Source organism: Stenella coeruleoalba, assembly GCF_951394435.1.
Source record: "Stenella coeruleoalba genome assembly, chromosome: 8".
Lineage (NCBI taxonomy): Eukaryota > Metazoa > Chordata > Mammalia > Artiodactyla > Delphinidae > Stenella > Stenella coeruleoalba.
The window spans coordinates 99682760-99700335 of NC_137154.1; the positions used below are offsets into that span (position 1 = coordinate 99682760).

General features: G+C 54.9%; 1 protein-coding gene across 1 annotated transcript in view; it reads left to right on the forward strand.

Moving 5' to 3' along the window:
- The first annotated feature begins 1366 nt into the window (after positions 1-1366).
- PKNOX2 (PBX/knotted 1 homeobox 2) overlaps positions 1367-17576 on the forward strand; it is a 255030-nt gene continuing 238820 nt past the window's right edge. Inside the window, exon 1 of the mRNA XM_079928826.1 lies at positions 1367-1382. The gene's annotated coding sequence lies outside the window, so the exon portion shown is untranslated. The remainder of the gene's footprint in view (positions 1383-17576) is intronic.

Consider the following 17576-nt stretch of genomic DNA (forward strand, 5'->3'; position numbering starts at 1 on the left):
CTCATCCGTGCCCGTGAGAAGGCAGACAAGGAATGACCCAAAGGCCTGGAAAGAGCAAAGGGGCAGCCTTCAACTTCTTGGGTCAGATTCTTTACCCAAAACCTGGCCTGCTTGGATTTCACTTTCTGCTTTCCTTGCTTACATCAGTGTCTTTGTCTAGGCCCCCTGCCTGGTCTGGGGTCATCGGATCAATCGCTGCTGACTGTGGCTGAAATGGCTCCCCTACAGGGAGCAAGAAGCAAATTTCATGGGGGAAGAAGGGGTTCTCTTGTCCATTTACGCAGAGAGCCATGTGCTAAGTTGTGGAAGCAAGCAAGCCTGCATCTGTAGGTGGCTGGGTGTCTCCACCTGGCACTCACTTAGTAGGACCGTAATCTTTGTGGAATGAAAGAAGGCACATGTCTGACCACACATGCTTGCGTTGGTCTTCCTCCTAGAAGGCACTTAGGTGAATTCCCCCCCACCCTCCGGAAATCACCCTGGCAGGGCCAGGCTGAAACCGCCCAGCCGGCCTCCCTCTTTATATTACACCACCCGACCCCCAGACCTCTGCGACTTTTTAGAATAAAAATAGCAGTGGCTTAAAACAGGCCTGCCCGGCATTTGCAAAGAGGTGATTTACTGACAAAGCCTCTGCACCTTTTTATCTGTCCCTCTGCCCCACCGTTGCAGTCACCCCTCGGTGAACCAAACGCCCCAGGAAGCCCAGAGCAGAAAGCCCTTGAGACTAGGAATAACTAACCAGAGTGTCACCTGAGCAACTTTTCTGGGGCCAGGGTAATGAGAATTATTCAAATGCAATCATAAAAATGAGGCCAGCCAGGCAGGAATGGGGTAGGGGTGGGGGAGGAGTGGTGGTGGAGAGAAGGATTTCTTGCCAGTTTTAAGTTTCATAATTTCTGGGGAGTTCTCTTGGGGTCCACAGAAAATTTCACCTCATCTCCAGCCCCTGAGCCCAGGATGTCTTGAAACTCGGCCTCGGGTGTTTGCCGAGGAGGACTTGGCCTGGGGGGCGAGGGCAGATTTCCCGAGCTCCTTGGGGGTCCGCCGCGTTCCTGTGTCCGAGGCCCCCTCGCAGTCTGTCTCTCCAGCGCTCTGCTGCCTCCCAGGCCGCTGGAGCAGGCCCGCGCCCGGCGTCTTAGAAAAGCCTCCAGCAGAGGGAGACACTCCAGCGGCTGCTCCGACTTAGAAGCGGCCGGGGCCGGGAGTGGGGGTGGGGGTGGGGGGTGGGGGGGGGGAGAAAGGGGGAGTGAGGAGAGGGGAGGTGTGTGAAGGGGGGGGCTCCGGGGGGCGGGTCCCTGTGCCGCTGACGTCCCGAGCAGTGCTGGGAAGTATAGGCTGTGTTGTCACGCCGGTGTCAGTCTGATGAAGATTGGCATCAGGTAAGCTGTCATTCATTTCCATGTCAGAGACGCTTTTGCAGGCGGCGGCGGCGCGGCGGCGGCGGCGGCGGCGGCGGCGGCTGCTGCTGCTGCTGCGGGCGGCTGCCTCAGAGCGCGTGTGTTTTATTCCAGTCCCCAAGCCAGAGTATTATTCATTGCGACAGGGCAAGGAGGAGAGAGGGAGAGAGGGAGGCAGCAGGGAGGAGAGAGAGGGAGGCAGCAGGGAGGAGGGAGGCAGAGAGCAGCGAGGGACGGCGGGAGCGTGCAGAGAAGCTGGGGAAGCGCCGGGAGAGCGCGGAGCGAAGCAGCGCGAGTGGCGGCGAGGCCGGGGACTGAGGCGGCCGGAGCCGCGCGGCCCGCCCGCGCCCGGGCCCGGCCAGCGCGCAGCCCCGCCGCCGCCGCCTCTACCCACTCGGGCCGGTGGCCGGGCGCGCATTGTCCGCGGGTGCGAGGAGCGGGGCTGCCGACTCGGACCGCCGCGGGCCCAAGACACCGTAGCGGGCGGGCGGGGAGCTGCGAGCTGGGAGCGCCGGGGACCCGAGTAGGGACATGCGCGCGAGCCGGAGCCCCGGTGCGGGCAGCTCGGGGCTGGGCGCTCCGCGGGCGAGGCTGGGAGCGGCGGGCCGGCTCCAGGTTCGCTTTCTTTCTCCCGGCTTCGGGCGCCCTTTGGGCCGGCGCTTACTCTGCGCCAGCAGCTTGGGGCTGCCTTCGAGCGGCGGGAAGCGGGAGCAGCCCCAGACTCGGGCCGGGTGCCTGGAGTCCGGGAGCCGCGGCCGCGTCCCGCCAGGCCTGGGGAGCCAGGGTGGGGGTTCGCAGGCGGATCCGTGGGGAGAGCGGAGCACAAGCTGTGGGCCAGGCAAGCTGGGATCGCAGGGGCCGGGCTCAGGGACCCTACCCGCGGGAGGAGCCATAATTTGTAGGGTTACTGGCTTTCCGCGGATTGTTGGGAGTCTTTGGCGAGGTGTGGGGAGGCGCAGGGGCCCTCGGCGAGGTTCGGGAATAGGGAGCCCTCCTGGCTGTAGAACGGGGGCATGAGTTCGTAAGAGGGGGGGAAGGAAAGCGCCCCAAAGCAGAGAGCTGAGGGGGATGGGGCAGGGTCCCGAGTCTACCGCGCAAAGTTTGCGTTTCTTTCGGGTTAGGCGTGCGGGGCTCTCCAACTCCAGATCCTGAGGAAGAAACGAGCAAAGCGTGCCGCCTTTTCCGGGGGCTCTCAGCGGGAGAGCCCGAGGTTCCGGCGCGGTGGGGAGAGCCGGGCTAGGACTGGGAGTGGGGCGGGGGGTGGGAGGTGGTTGTGCATTAGGGCTGGACTTCAGGGCCAGGCTAGAGTTTGGGATTTTAGGAACCGAGCTGTTTTCAGAAGCGGGATCGAAGGGCCGCTCAATAGCTTAGGGATCGAATCTATACCCCGGCCAGAGCGGGGTGGGGGGGGGGCGTCTGGAGTTAGGGGCCCGGGGTTACATCTGAGGCTGGAATCGGAGGAACTGGTGGCATTTTTAGGATTTAGCCAGGGGTTCACGGCTTTGGTGGGGGTGGGGGTGGTTGAAGCAATTGGAATTTGGGGAGGGTCGCGCGCGCGACTCCCCACGCTAAGTGGGTTGAAAAGCGTTTAGGTAGGCGATGAAAGTAGTTGATAGGAGCCATGGCAGGCGAGTCCCGAATTCCTGCTGCTTCTCCCCAAAAGCGGATCTGGAGGAAAGGACTTAAGGCGCGCTGGACCCGGCCCTAGGAGGATTCCGGGAAGCGGACAAATCGAAGGGATGTTCTGGGCGAAGCGACGGGGCAGCCTCGCAGGGCTCGGGGTGGATCCGAGGACCCGACCCTGGCGGCTCGGCGGGCTCCGGAAGCCACTTCGGGTCTGCGGGCGCAGCGCGGCCGGGCGGGTGCGGTGGCCCGCAGGGGCCGCGGCCTGCGCGGGGGGCGCTAGCAGCGAAGGCGTCAGGCCGAGCCCTGGGAGTCCGGGCTGCGGCAGAGGGCAGGGCGGGCTCTGGAGCCCTGACCGGAGCCGCCAGCTGTTGACCCGCAGGCGCTGTCTGCACTTCTCCCAGGCCCGGCCCGGAAGCCCACAAGCCGGGCCGCCGGTGCGACGTTCCGCCTGGGAAAGGGGCGAACTCGGGGTCCCTTGCCTTTACCACACTTGTCCCGGGACTCCTCCAGCGTGTTGAAATATTTTCCAATTAGTGGAAACCTAAAGCTTAGCATTTTAGGCAAATTTAGACTATCTCCTCCTCCCCAAATCTGAGAAAATGATGGTGTCCAAACACAAGCTATATTGCGCAAAGCCTTAGTCCCTAGCCCTCCTGCCTGCCCTGCCATTCTGGCCTTCCCGAGGCTTCAGGAACTTGCGGGGAAGGTAGGGAGGGTCTCCAGTCTTTGGGCTCGTGATCTTCCACTCGAGCTGCACCCCGCTTGGCTCCGGCCTAGCTCGGCGGTGGGAGAGAAGTCCCCACTCGGCAGGGAGGTTATCCCTCGGGCGGCTAGGGAAGCAGAGCGTGTTGGCCGGGGAGGGTGGGTGAACGGGAGGAAGATCTGCAATTTCTCCTTTGCAGTCGCGAACCCACCCTCCCAGCCCTCCGCAGCCCTCGCACCCTTCTCTGGGGCAGCCAGACGGCGCTTCCGGGACGCAGAAGGCTCTCGACCCATGAGTGGCCGCGGCGGCCCGGGGCGCGGCGACCGCCCAGCGGCGGAGCTCCGAGGCTGTTGTTTTGCAGGCTTGGAATTTGTGCTCTCCCTCTCCCGCCGAGAGCCTGAGGGCGGGAGCGAGCCGTGACCCCACGGAGACTCCGCGGTCACCGCTTCCCCTTTGTGAGCGCTAAAGGCATGCAAGCCCAGAGAAATAGAAGCTGCTCAGAATAAGGGGCAGGGGGTTACCGGAGGGAGATGGGCCCGGCCACCGCACACAGTAAAATGCCTTGTGCAAATTGCACTGAAGTGTACCCAACTTGAGACTGGCTGTTTTATGAGCCTTTCTGGGAGTTTACTGCTCTCTGCTTTTAAGTCTATAGATTGCTTTAAGTTAATGAAAGTGCTGCTTTCAAAAAGGGCTTTTATTGTGCAGCACTGGCAATCCAGTACCTCCCCTTTACTCTTCCAAAATGGGCCTGTTTAAAAAGAGGGAGCGTCCTGGAGTTCCCACATGGACAGAGCTTGGGGGAGGAGGCTGTATGACAACGAGGATTAATAAAAATCAATGTCCAAGTCATTCGAAAAGACGAGTTCACTTCTTTTCCAGTCCAGTACCATCTGTACCTTCCTGTATTGCCTTTTGGACTTTCACTGAGTCTGATTTTAAAGGTTGCTTGGTGCCTACCCCTGACACCTCCTCTCCACATTGCTTTATGTAGGCCTGACCCTGTTCTATTAAACTCAAACTGGATTTTAGGCTTTCAACTGGCTGCCCATTCAAACTGCAACTAAAATATTTACTCAGGACTGGGGGAGAGGCTTTGCCTTGCATTCAGTGAGATAGATGTGTTAAAATGTCAGGGAGAAAGGCTGGGAACCTTGAGAAGAAACATGGAAGGCTTTTTCCTTCTTTCAATTGATTTGGCACCAAAGGTGAGATGACAAGGTTTTTAACTAGGTCCTAACACAGAAACTGCAGTGGGGCTGAGCTGTGGCTTTGACCGCATGTCATAACCATTTAAACTGTGGTTAGTTGTTCAAAGCTCAAAGCTTCTCCAAGCTGGGTTTCATTAACTCTACACCAGTTGCCTGGAAGTTCAGTAGCAATAAATTGTATAAACACATTTGAAGTAAGTTAGTGATGAAATAAGGAGAATTACTGTCTTGTGAGTGGAGAATCCTGAATTCACGGAGTTCTAGCCTAACTGGAAACATACCTCCTCTCCCTTGGCCTTGAGTTTTACGGGTGCACCAGAGTGTGTGTTAAATTTCTTTCTGCTATGTCCATCTCCAACCTGGGGCTGTAACTCATTAGGGACCAAGGCTTGCCTAGAAAGCAAAAAAGGCTGGGTTTTAAAGGGCTCTCTATTAGCCTGGTTTAGAAACCAAACGAAACCCCTCAACCTGCCTTCCTTACCCTGGGTGAATGCAATGTGCAACAGAAACAGCAGCAGAGCAGGCCAAATTAGATTTTTAAATGTTAGCGGCTTCATAATACTGTTATTAGCAACTGAATTTGTTTTTATTAAAGAAACAACCTATAAAATGTATAGGCCTCCAACATGTTGCAAGATTTCCTTGCTATTTATTTAGCGTCCCCCACCCCCGAAATTCTATCTCCAATTTCAAACTTTTGTTCCCGATTTATTTAATTTGGAGCACAATTTCTAAATTAGCTCGCGGAAGGTGAGAAACGCTGTTATAAGTTTTCCTTTTTCCTGTGGCACCAGGACAGCGATGCTGTAAGATATATATAAATGTGTGATGCAATTGCCTGAGGTGCTGGCATGCGAAGCAGAGTGTCTGGATCAAACAAAATGCAGATCAGAGTATGGAGAGGGTGAAAATGATGCCACAGAGGAAGTTCCATGGGAAGTGAAATCATCGTGAGCCACCATCAGCCTTGATTCTAGCCAACACAACATGCTCTGTATAAAACACTTCACATGAGATCCGTGACTTATTGAAGATTGAATTATGTTGAGAAGCAGGATTTAGAAGGAGGAGCTGCACTGGCTGGGTTCCGTCCAGGCTGCGTGGGCAGGCTTGTTGTGATGGGGATCTGCTAATTTAATTAAATCTAATACCTGGTGGGAAAGGGAGGAAGGAGATAATCAAGGCGGGCAGGTCAGCATGCTGAGTAGCGTTTAGGCTGGAGTCTGGGGTCCTGGCAGTTTTATACCCTGTGACTCTCTGGCTTCATGACTACAGTGGGTCAGTTAGCTTCCTGATCTCGGTTTCTTCATCTGTGAAGTGGAATGTGTCACATGAATTCCTCATTAGGCTCTGAGGAGTGACTGCTGCCTGAATCCTGCACTTAAATAATAAAGGAAATGGGAGAGAGGAGGCTTCTGAGCAGCAAAGTCATTTTCTTCACTGTGTCTTCTTGCCCTGCCTGGCCCCAGAGCCTTTCCCCACAACTCTCAGGAGTCCTTAGACTTGGGTGAAGGGGCTAAACTCCTGCCTTTCTTATATCCTAGAATTTGAAGTCCCTGCTGTGATTCCAAAATGCACCTGCACTTTTCCAGGAGAGGCAGTTAAGCTGGAGCTGGGGGAACCAGCATGCTGATTCCCAGCCGTGCTACCTGGACTAGCTCTCATGCATCAGATGAACACAGAATCTGACTGGTCAGAAATGCGGCCTCTTCTCTTTATGTCATGGGGAAGAAGAGGCCACAGCCCGGACTGGTGTGTGACATCTGGTCGGGCTAGGGCTGGGGGGGGGGGATGGGCGTTGGTCTGGAGCTAGCCGCCGCTTGAACCTCACTTAGCAGTCTCCATGCTGGCAGATCAAAGCAGATTCTGGGCCAGAAAGCCCGAGAAGTTACACCCGGCAGTTATACAAAAGTGTATACGCACTTGGAGCCTCCTTCCGTTCCGGCGCCTGAGTTTTTAAAGCTATCCCTGATACTGGAGACAGGCTCCAGTGGAATGCTTGCCTTTAGTTCTCCCTCATCGTTGAGGGGGACTTCTTGGGGTAATTTTTTCCTCCGCATATACTTCTCCAGCAGTCTTGGGCAGCATCTTAATTTCCAGTCTGATCAGGGGTGAGAGCTGGGACACACAGGATGAGGGTGGAGGGAGTTGGAAGGCACAGCCCTTCAACTAGAGCTCGGCTTTTCCTCGGTACTGATCCCCCAGGAGTGAGGAAGAACCAAGCCCTCGGGCAGCTCGGGAAGAGCTTGCTGCCAACGTGTTGTCTTGACGGGGGTCTGCTGTTTGGCTTGGATGGCTCGCTGCAGGCCCTGCCTGCCTGGGTTTCTAATTACAAGAAGGACGGTTCTGCTAAGACCTATCTCACTAAAAACACATCCCTGTGTGTAATAAGAAACCCTAAACCAGGCAGGATATTTTAAAACTGAAGCAATGAAGATTAGATTAAGTCTCCGCCAAACAGCTTCGTTCTTATATTATTTTTGGCTGGAATGTGGAGAAAAGCGGCTAGCCCTAGGGCCCAGAGCAGACTCTGGAGGGTTCAGATGGGGCCGGAGTGGGTGGTGTAACTGTTAGTTTCTTTGCTCAATAGGAATGTGGCCAATTTCAGTACAGCTCAGTCAAGGCAGTGGGGTGCCTGGTGGGGGAGGAGGGTCAGGCCCAAAGGGGCCGGAGAGTGGCCCCGAATCAGCAGGTCACAGGGCACTGAGAACCTTTTAAATCCCTCACATTGTCCAGCCTTTTGTGTTCAGCTTATGCTTCTACCTCCCCCCCAATCCCCTGCCAGCCCCATCCCATGCCTAGTTAACCCAGCCATCCGCCACGTGGCCTTTGGAGGATCCTTAGTTTATTGGATTATTTTTCTGGGTGGAGAGAGGAACACAGTTGTCCAAGATTCCTGGAAATAGAGGAACCAGTAACCTGGCATCAGAATCCCTTGCTCTGTCCTGCTAGGGAGATGCAGCATGGTATCCATCCATTCCTTTGTTCCTTCGTTCAGCAACTATGTAGAGAGTGTCTCCTCTGTGCCTGGCACAGTCCTAGGCGTTGAGGATACAGCAGCAAAAGCAAACGGAACAAACACGTGTAACCACCAAGTCCCTGTCCTCAAGGAGCCTGCGCGCTAAGACAAGTGCAGAGTGTGGGCTTAGCATCAGATAAAACCTGCACTGAAAGTCTCCTTCTACTAGTTACCTAATTGTGTGGATTTAGACAAGTTGCTTAACATCTTTGATCCAGTTTCCCCAACTGTAAAGTGGGAAATAAAAGCACGTAGCTCATAGGATTGTGGAGAGAGTGTCTGGAAAGTGCGAGCACAGCGTCTGGCACCCAGGGCAGGCTCAGTGGGTTTCCTCTCCAGTTGGTACATATCCAGCCTCCCTTCCCCTGGCTTTCTCCTCCCCCAGGACATGGCCCAGGCCTTCCACAGGTTACTGGCACATCAGCAAGTGTTGAACAAACAACCGTGTGCTGTGCGCTGCACACAGACTTCGGACAGGGACACAGACCCTGTCCTCAGGGACTGTGCAATTTGGGCGAGGACAGACTTACACACCAATGCATGAGAGATGCTGTGCACACGCACTGAGGTGAAAAGCAAAGAAGGCAGAAATCAATCGTTAACCAAAGGAGGCAAAAGTGGGATGGGAGGCTGCCGAGTGATGGGGACAGAGCGGAGGGGAGCTCTCAGCGGGGCTGGAGGGGGAGGGGCGAACATGAGCCTGTCCAGGTCAAGGTGCTCTGGTGCTGTCATGGCGATGGCTGGGGGGCAGCGTGAAGAGTTCAGCCTCCTCTGACCACGGCCAGGGGGCCAGAAGGGGCCACCACTGCCTCAGGAGAACCTCCCAGGCCTCCCTGTTGGAGGCGCGCTGCTTTCACACGGTGACCTTTCGATGCGCAGAACTCAGGCTTATGATTTAGTGCAGGAGGCCGGCCAACTCATCTCATCGCTGACTGTGATACTCCCCTCTCACCTGCTATCCCTGCTCTTCCTAAGCCGAGAGAGCAGAGACTGTAGGCCCCACACCCGGCCCTCTCGGGGGCTGCGAAGCTGACCGACGTCAGAGCGGTTGGGATGTGGAGAACAGGGATTCCGACTGGGAATCAGGGACAGTGGATTCCGCTCCGGACTTGGCCATTGACTTGCTGTGTGACCTACAACACGTGACTGACCTGTGGAGGTCAGTTTCTTCAGCCGTCCAAGGAGGAGCTGGGACTTGCTCTCAGAGGCCCCCTTCAGCCCAAAGTTCCGTGATTTTGTGTTTCCTCAAATTGGATTGGTTCACGAACAGACAGTCGTTGGAACCACCGTCCGACCACAAAACCAACAAGTATCATGATGGCATTCGGTCGCCAAGGCAGGGGCTGTGAGGGCTCGGCCCTCGGGTGCCCTTGTGTTGTAGGGTCTCTCAAGACAGTGGGGAGTTGGTCTTGACTTGACCGATGGCCTTCCCAGGGCAAATGGGCAAGTCTAGCAGTAGGGGCGGCTCCACGAGGGCAGCATTTTGTCTGAAGACTCAGTGGCTTTTTCATAAAAAGCACTGTTTGCTTCTTTTGTTGAGACGGTGTGGTGTTGGAAGAAGGAACACTGGCTTTGGAGTCACATTCTGGGTTCTGAGCCTGGTTCTACTATGACTAAGCTGTGTGTCCTTGGGCACATTGCTGAACCTCTCTGAGCCACAATTGTCTTACCTAGTTAGGATAGTAATAATATGGAGCACGCAGGACTGCTGTGAACACTCTAGAAGAAAGTATCTGTAAGTGCTCATGGTGAATATTAGTTTTCTTTCCTAATAAAGAACATTCTCATGCGCTCTCCCTTTTGAGCCTCTCAACTTTGTGAAGTAGGTGAAGTGTGAAGCAGTTGTTGTATCACTTTACGAGTGGGAGGAACCTGGGCTCAGAGAGTGGCTGAAGTGGCCGGTCCAGGTTGGCAAACTCTGCAGAGACCTACGGGCTGTTACGGAAACCCAAACCTAGAAGATCTATTTTTTTTCACTTCCACAGAGCTTTTGGTTACGGGAGGGCTGGGCTGGTCAGCACAGAGAGGAGGAGGTGGATTTCGGGCAGGGAGGTGGGGTAGTGGCAGTGGGGCAGTGGCAGAGCTGCAGGGCCAACTCCCTGCCTCCGTCTGCTACCCAGGCTGGAAGCCGGCCCACAGCCGGGGTGCAGAGAGCGTCCTGGGGCTATACCCGTGGTCCTCCGGCTCTCCATCGTGACGGACACCAGGGAACACTGAGCCCATTTTTGGCAGGACCTGCTGACTCCGAGTAGGCCGAGTCCAGGGTGGCGCAGGGGGTCCGAGACGGAGCAGGGGGAGCGAGCCCCACCCCAGAGGTCCCTGTCGCAGCCCTCACTCCGTGGTCCCTTGTCACTGAGCACTGCTCTATTCTCAGGCCTGTGCTAAGCCGGGAGTCCAGGGCTGTCCCTGCCCTTTCTCAGGTGAGGCCCTGCTCTGTGTGGGTTGTGAGTTCAATTCCAGGTCAGAGGCAGAGAGAAGCAGCCCAGAGAGACTTCGGCTGTGCTCCCAGGGCCTCGTGGTGACAGGTGCTTGTTCTCACTCCCGAGCCCTCCCTGGCGGTCCTTCCATCCATCAACGAGCGGGGCCTGAGCCCACTATTCAGTGCATGCCCAGCTGTGTGCTGTATGGGGCTCGGGGCCTCTCCCGTGTGACCTCTGACACATCTCTTAACTTCTCTTAATCTTAGCATCCTCATTTTATACAAGGAAGAGGTTAGATGAGATTATCTTCAAGGCCCCTTCCGGATCTACTATTCTGTGACTATGGGCTCTACGTGCTAAGGTGTGCTCCAGACCACCAGGCACCTGGATCAGGAAAAGGTGGTGAGGCACCAGGGGACGTCTGGCCCATAGTGGTAGGACCTGCCTCACTCTGAGTGAGCGAGGGGGTGGGGAGAGCAGATTTAATGGCAGCTGGGCGTCCCTTGTGTGGGTGCAGGGGCTGGGGGAGCGCCTGCTGAGGGGGGGCCTTTCTGAGTCCTGCAGTCTCCAGGAGGACCAGGCGGACAGAAGTCAAGCAGGAGAGCCCAGTGGTTTGGGAGCTCAAGTCTGCTGCTCTCCCGTGGCCCCGGTGGAAGTGGTGGTCTTGTTCTGCTGCCACGATGGGAGCTCGTCTCGTGGCCCCTCTCCTCCTAGGCCTCTCCCAGCTCTGGGAGGAGAGAGCTAGACACACAGGGGGGCGGCAGACCCCTGGGGACCCTCATGTGTGAGTCTAATCTGGAGGAGAGCCAAAGAGCTCGACAGGATTCCCCAGCCTTCCCTGGAGGCCATTCCCGGGGAAAGTGACCGTTCCTTGCACTGGCACAGCTCTCCTTGGGAAGGCATCCCGTTCATGAGAGCCTCTTAGTGGCAACAAGATGGGGGCGGGGTGCTACCTCCTGCTGACTCCCAGATTGCTGGGAAAACCCCTTTCCAAGCTGGACATCTGGTCTCCTGGAATACTTTTCAAAGTCATCTCCATTGGCTTTGGGAGGGAGAGATGGAGAGAGAACTGCCTTCGCAGGCTGGACTCTGGGCAGTGCCATTAGCTGCCGGCAGGGCTTTCTTTCTGCAGAGTCCTGGTGCTGGCGGTGCTGCCTGACCACAGTGGGCCTGGACCCTTCCGGGGAGGGAGGAGATGGGCTGCCACCTGGCACGCAGATCAAGGGAAGAAAAGGATTGTTCTTGAGCCCTGTGATTTCTGAGGAGCTGCCCAAGGCCACAGAGGAATGGACACTCCTTCACCGGGTGCCGGCAGCTCTCGCTCTTTATTTTATCTGGTCATGGAATGTGAGAAAGCAAAGGGAGTTCAGAGTGGGTGAGAGAATTTACCCAGGTCGCGCAGCTGGGTCGGCGTCCACCTGGATCCGTGGTCTTTCCAGCCCAGTTCGCTGCCTGCTCTAGGGAGACGCGTGTTTGGGGGAAAGTTGCAGGCTTGCTTGCTGCTTTCTTGCTCCATCTCCCTCCCACGCCAGACCCCCTGCTGCAGGTCACAGCAAGCTCAGTGTAAGACACAGGGCTGCGGCCTGGGCACGTCACGGGTGATGAGATTGCGGTGCGACAAGGAGCACGACTGAGGCAGGCCGGTGCCAAGCAAGCCAGAGCCTTGGGTTTGAGCCGTGACCCAGCCATATGCTCACCGCTGACCCCACTGTCCTCCTCAGTAAATGGTGGTGACAGCGCCTACTGCCAGGGCTGTGGACCGAGTGAGTTAGTGGACAAGGATGTGTTACGCACGTTATATAAACAGAAATGAAAGCACCTACACTGTGCCTCGCGTGTAACGTGCTGGGGAGAACATCGGTTGGCGCAGACTCTATTTCTTATTAGTTTGGAGTCGAGCACACACACAAACACACACCACCTCTCGTGCTCACTCACAGAGCAATGACAACCTTGTTTAAGTGACTGAAAGCTGGCAGGATGGCCTGTCACGCCTGCCCCACCGCTGGGGTGTGAATGGCGCCCCCAGGTGGTTTTCCAGATTCTGGCATAGAGACAGACCTGAATTGTGTGCCTACAATGTGCCAGTGGCTGTCCCGTCTAGTCCAGTGCAGGGGTCTTCTGGGGCCTGGTGTCGGGGGTTGGCCTCTGCCAGGTCCCGTCAGCCCGCACCAGGCCATGGGTTCCGCCCTGTGGGTAACATTCATTCCATAGCTTTTTACTGAGCACCTCGTACATGTCAGACCTGGCGGAGGTGCTGGGGATGGGGATACGACCGTGAACTAGGCAGACGGGCTCCCTGCTGGCAGAGTTCACAGTCTGCTGGGGGGAGATGGGCATTCAAATTCTGTGGGTACTTAGTGAAACCATGATAAGGGGAGAAGTCCAGGAAGCCACGAGAGTATAGCCAGGGGGTGTACATCCTCTGGGGGTCTGGAGGGCATCCTGGGGACACGAGGTTCAGGCTGAAGTTTGTGGGGAGCTGGCGAGGATTCTAGTCACCATCGGCTGGCTTCACCTGACCTCATGCTCAGAGGAGACCCTTCCCAGAGAGAGAGCTGGCCAACCCCTCCTTCCCTAGGGGCTCCTTTTCCATCCCAGGCAAGGGCAGAACAAGGTGAGAGAAAGACAGTGGGCACCAGAAACAGCCAGCCAGGGATTTTGCTCTCACCTGAGTTTCCTGTCCAGGCTGCTTCAAAGAGCACAGCTGACGCTGTTCCCACACAGCCCCATCCTCCCAACGCGTACTACTGCACTCCTCCAGGGCAAAGCTTTCAGGAGGAGCCTTTAGAAAATGCAGGCATCCCTTGCCTATTCTTCCAAAGCTAGGGCCCTGATCGTATCCGGGGGTGCCCGGTGATGTTGACGTTCAAGACGTCTTACCTGACTCTGATTTCTGGAAAGCCCTCATGGGCAGCAGCTGTGAGCTGGGGGGGAAGGCTCACCCTTCTTTCTTGGTACCGTCGGGAGGACTATGTTTATTGGAAGACCCGGCCTCTTCCGCTAGAGGGGATGGAGTAAACCTCGTGACTTATTTCCTTGATGCGGTGGCTGAGGCCATGCCATCCTTTTGGAAACACTGGGGACAACTTATGAATATTTTGTAGTCTGGTACTTTGGAGGGGACAATGAGGAGAGGCAGGAGGGGGTGGCTAGACAGAGATTGATGGGCTTAAGTCACTAGGGCTGTAAATTCAAAGTTACACAGATGTGAACAAAAAGGTGCTTGCAAGGGAATAGCTGGTGGTACAGGATGGACCTTTGCCCCGAGGCATCGGCATCCCCTGGGCTGGCAAGGTGTATCTGCCTCGGGGTTAGACAGGTAGGGGTTAAGCCCTGCTTCTGCCACAGGCTGGATGTGTGATCTTGGGCAATTTCCTAACCTCCTTGAGCCTGAGTTTCTTCCCTTTTGTGAAATGGGGAGGACAAAGGCTCTTTGCAGGCGTTCAGTGAGCCTGGTCTAGTCTCTGGTACTAGGTGCTCAGGATGCGTGGGTTCCTTTCCCGCCGTTTCCTTCTCTACAGTGCTGGACACAGACCAGAGTTCCCCTTCAGGAGGCAGGAGGGAGTGGGTGCAAGGAGGCGTGGCCTCTCTGGGGAGCACAGTTGGAGGCATGGATGTCAGAGCGTGCGAGGCTTTCCTGAAGGTGGGGCGAGGAGAGTGGCGGGGAGGCGCAGTGCTCTGGGGCTCCTGGGGTAACCAGGGCAGCATAGGTGGCCTTGGGAGGGCTGCAAAGCAGGGACTCTTTGAAACAGGGAATTGAGAGGATGGGAGGGAGGAATGAACACTTATGAAGTATCTGCTATGTGCTTGACCTTGAGCTAGGTACTTTAGCACCCATTATGTGAGTTTATAAATTTAGAAGCATAGAATCTTAACGTCTCAGAAATCTCAGAACTGGAAAGGGGATAAGACATCTATTCCAACCTCTGTATTTTATATATGGAGAAATTGAGGCTCAGAGAGGGCAGTAACTTGCCTAAGGTCACACAGGAAATCAGTGGCAAAGCTGGGTTAGAAACTGCCCAGGCCAGTGCCGTTGGGGCAGAGCAGAAAGAGCATAGACTTTGGAATTAGGAAGACTAGGTCTGACTATAGACATGCTTACAATATGACCTAGAGAAACTTACTTCCTGAGCTCAGTTGTCTCAGCTGTAAGATGGATAGTAATTCTCAACTCAAGTGGCGGCCATGACAATGAAATAAGATAACCCAGGTAAGTGCCCAGTGTGGGCACAGGGGCTCTGTGGGCTCAGGTCCTTTCCCCTCCCAGCCTGCCCGCTCACCACTGAGTTCAGAGCTCTGACCACGCCCACAGGGCCTCCAAAGAGGCCTGAGCTGGCTGGCCTTCTGCCTCCAGGGTGCCAGTAACCCGGGGGCCTAGGGCACTCATTTATTCTCTCATTCAGTTATTCTTCCAGTATTTATTGGGCACCTTGAGTGTATGCCAGGCATTGTCTTGGTGCCTGGGCTAGAAAGGATCAAAAACAGTCATAGCCTCTATCCTGATAGAGTTTACAGGGGGATGGAGAAGAGAGGCATTAATTTAAAAAAAAAGTCATACAAATAAATTTGAGAAAACACATGTAACAAGAGCTTTGAAGGGAAGAACATGAAACTATGAGAGCACTTAAATAGGAGATTTTATTTAGAGAGAGCAGGGAGGGGTCTCTGTGGAAGAGAAGTTTGAGCTGAGACCTGAAGGGAGAGGAGGACATAAGTGAATAAAGAAGGAAGCAAAGAGTGTTCCAGGGTGTGTGTGTGTGCGGGGGACAGTCGGTGTGAAGGCCCTGGGGAGAGAGGAAGGGGTTGATGGATGGCAAGGAGGACAGGGCAGACTGACAGGTCGGAGGGACACCTTGGAAGAGCTTGGGAAAGAGCACAGGAGCCTGATCTGGACCAGGCAGCACCTTCAGGAGAGGTGGGACGACCCAGGCTGAAATTCTGATGTGGAGACCAGGCTAAAGCTTGGCTATAGGCCTGGAAAGAGAAACAGAAACGAAAGTAATAATAATAAAAATCATAAATAGATTGCAGGTCCGTGGTGGAGAGGCGAAAAATGAACAAATTCATCATATAACTGGACAGTGTCAAATTCATTTATGTCAAAGCCTTAATGATATGGATGCATCATTGAATAAAAGCCAAAGTCCTCACTGTGGCTGAATCCCTACCTCCCCAGTCCAGCTCCTCTCGCTGTCTTCCTCCCTCGCTGCTCCAGCCGCCCTTACCCCGCCCCCCCCTCCACCTTGTGGTACCTGGAGGGGTCAGCCATGCTCCTCCCTCAGGGCTTTTGCACTGGCTCTTCCCTCTGCCTGGAGCTCTCTTTCCCAGGTGTCTGCCTGACTCACTCCCTTGGTTTTTCCAGGTACCTGCTCTGATGTCATCCTCTCTCTGAGGCCTTCCCTGAAGGTCCTATCTAAAATGAAGCTCCTTTTCTCCCATCCCTGGCTCTCCCCACCCCCTTTATTTTTCTCCTGTAATTATCAGATTTTGTCTCTTCTTTTTCACAGCTGTAATCCAGAATAGTGCTTTTGCATATAGTGAAAAAAGCCCAGTGTTTGTGGAATGAATGAATGAGTGAGGGGAACTGATTGCAGAGAAATGATTTGTTAGGTTAGGTTCATTCAAAGATGCTTTTTCCGGGCTTCCCTGGTGGCGCAGTGGTTGAGAGTCCGCCTGCCGATGCAGGGGACACGGGTTCGTGCCCCGGGCTGGGAAGATCCCACATGCCGCGGAGCGGCTGGGCCCGTGAGCCATGGCCGCTGAGCCTGTGCGTCCGGAGCCTGTGCTCCGCAACAGGAGAGGCCGCAACAGTGAGAGGCCCCAGTACCGCAAAAAAAAAAAAAAAAAAAAAAAAGATGCTTTTTCCTTTCTCTGAAATGTCAGGATTGGGAGGAGCTAAGTCTCTGAACAACTCTCTGATTTAACAGCTGACCAGACAGAGGCCCAGAGAGGTTAAGGGGCTTGTGAAAGATCACACAGAACAGAGCCAGGATGAGAACTGAGGCCTCTGGGATTCCCTCCAGGACTCTTTCTACAAAGTTTTGGCTTTTCTGCATGACACAGCTCCTGGGGGATGAGAGGTTTGCTCTGTGGGCCTCCACTTCTGGGGGGTGTGTGGGGCATGGCCAGAGGGCCTTGACTTCCATGAATTCTGCTCCTGGGGTCACATGGCCTCAGGGGCCATAAGTTCATTCCGAAATCTCTGTTGCTTCTGCTCATCTAGAACTAGGAAGTAAAATGAATGGGCTGTCAGTCTTCTGCAAAGGCCAGTGCACAGGAAATTGTTATATAGCTCTTACCTGGTGCAAGTCTGCCTAACATGGGGAATAATGCCAAGAAGCATGTTTCTGGCCCTGCACTCCAGAGACTTCCAGTCTAGCTAACTAGACTAGACTACTAACTAGCTAGGGAGACAATACTTTAGTAGCATCGATATTAATATTTGAAGAAGAATAATAGCAAACATTCATTGAGTGCTTGCTACATACCATTCTTCCAAACACTTTACACCTTATAGTTGATTGACTTCTCATAACCGCTCTTTGAGGTGGATGCCCTGCCGCCTTCACTTTTGGGTGACCTGAGGCACACAGAGTTTAAGCCACCTGTTCAAAGTCACACAGCTAGTATGTGGGAGAGCCAGGATTTGAACCCAGGCAGTCTCCCACCAGTGTCCGTCCTCTTTATTTATAAAGTTAAATAATAGCACAGGACAGGAATGTGTGACACATCACGAAGAGGTTGTATGAAGCCAAGGGAGGAGGTCTCGCTGTGGCTGCAGGAGTCAGGGATGCCTTCCTGGAGGAGGTGCTGCCTGAATCAGAAGAGGAGTGTGTGGATAGTCAGAAAGATGCTTTGCCCTCTTGGTTTTCGGTCCTCATATGGATGAGAACAGTGGTTAGCAGGGCCTGGTGGGGGCCCTGCAGTGGGGATGCGTCTCCTCCTCTCTTGATGCATATACTTGGGGACAGCAGACACGAGTGAGTTCCTTTACCAGCTGCCCAGCGAGGGCTGGGAAGAGGGCCTGATGTGACCTGACCTCCTTCCCCATAGAAACAGTTCCCCATGGGCTTGTGTCTTGGGGATTCTGCCCAGATTCTTAGATCTAGGCAGATCTGAGGGCCAGATGCTCAGGATTCAGGATTCTTAAATGTTGGGCGAACTTCTGAGAAGATCCTCTAAATGGTCTAT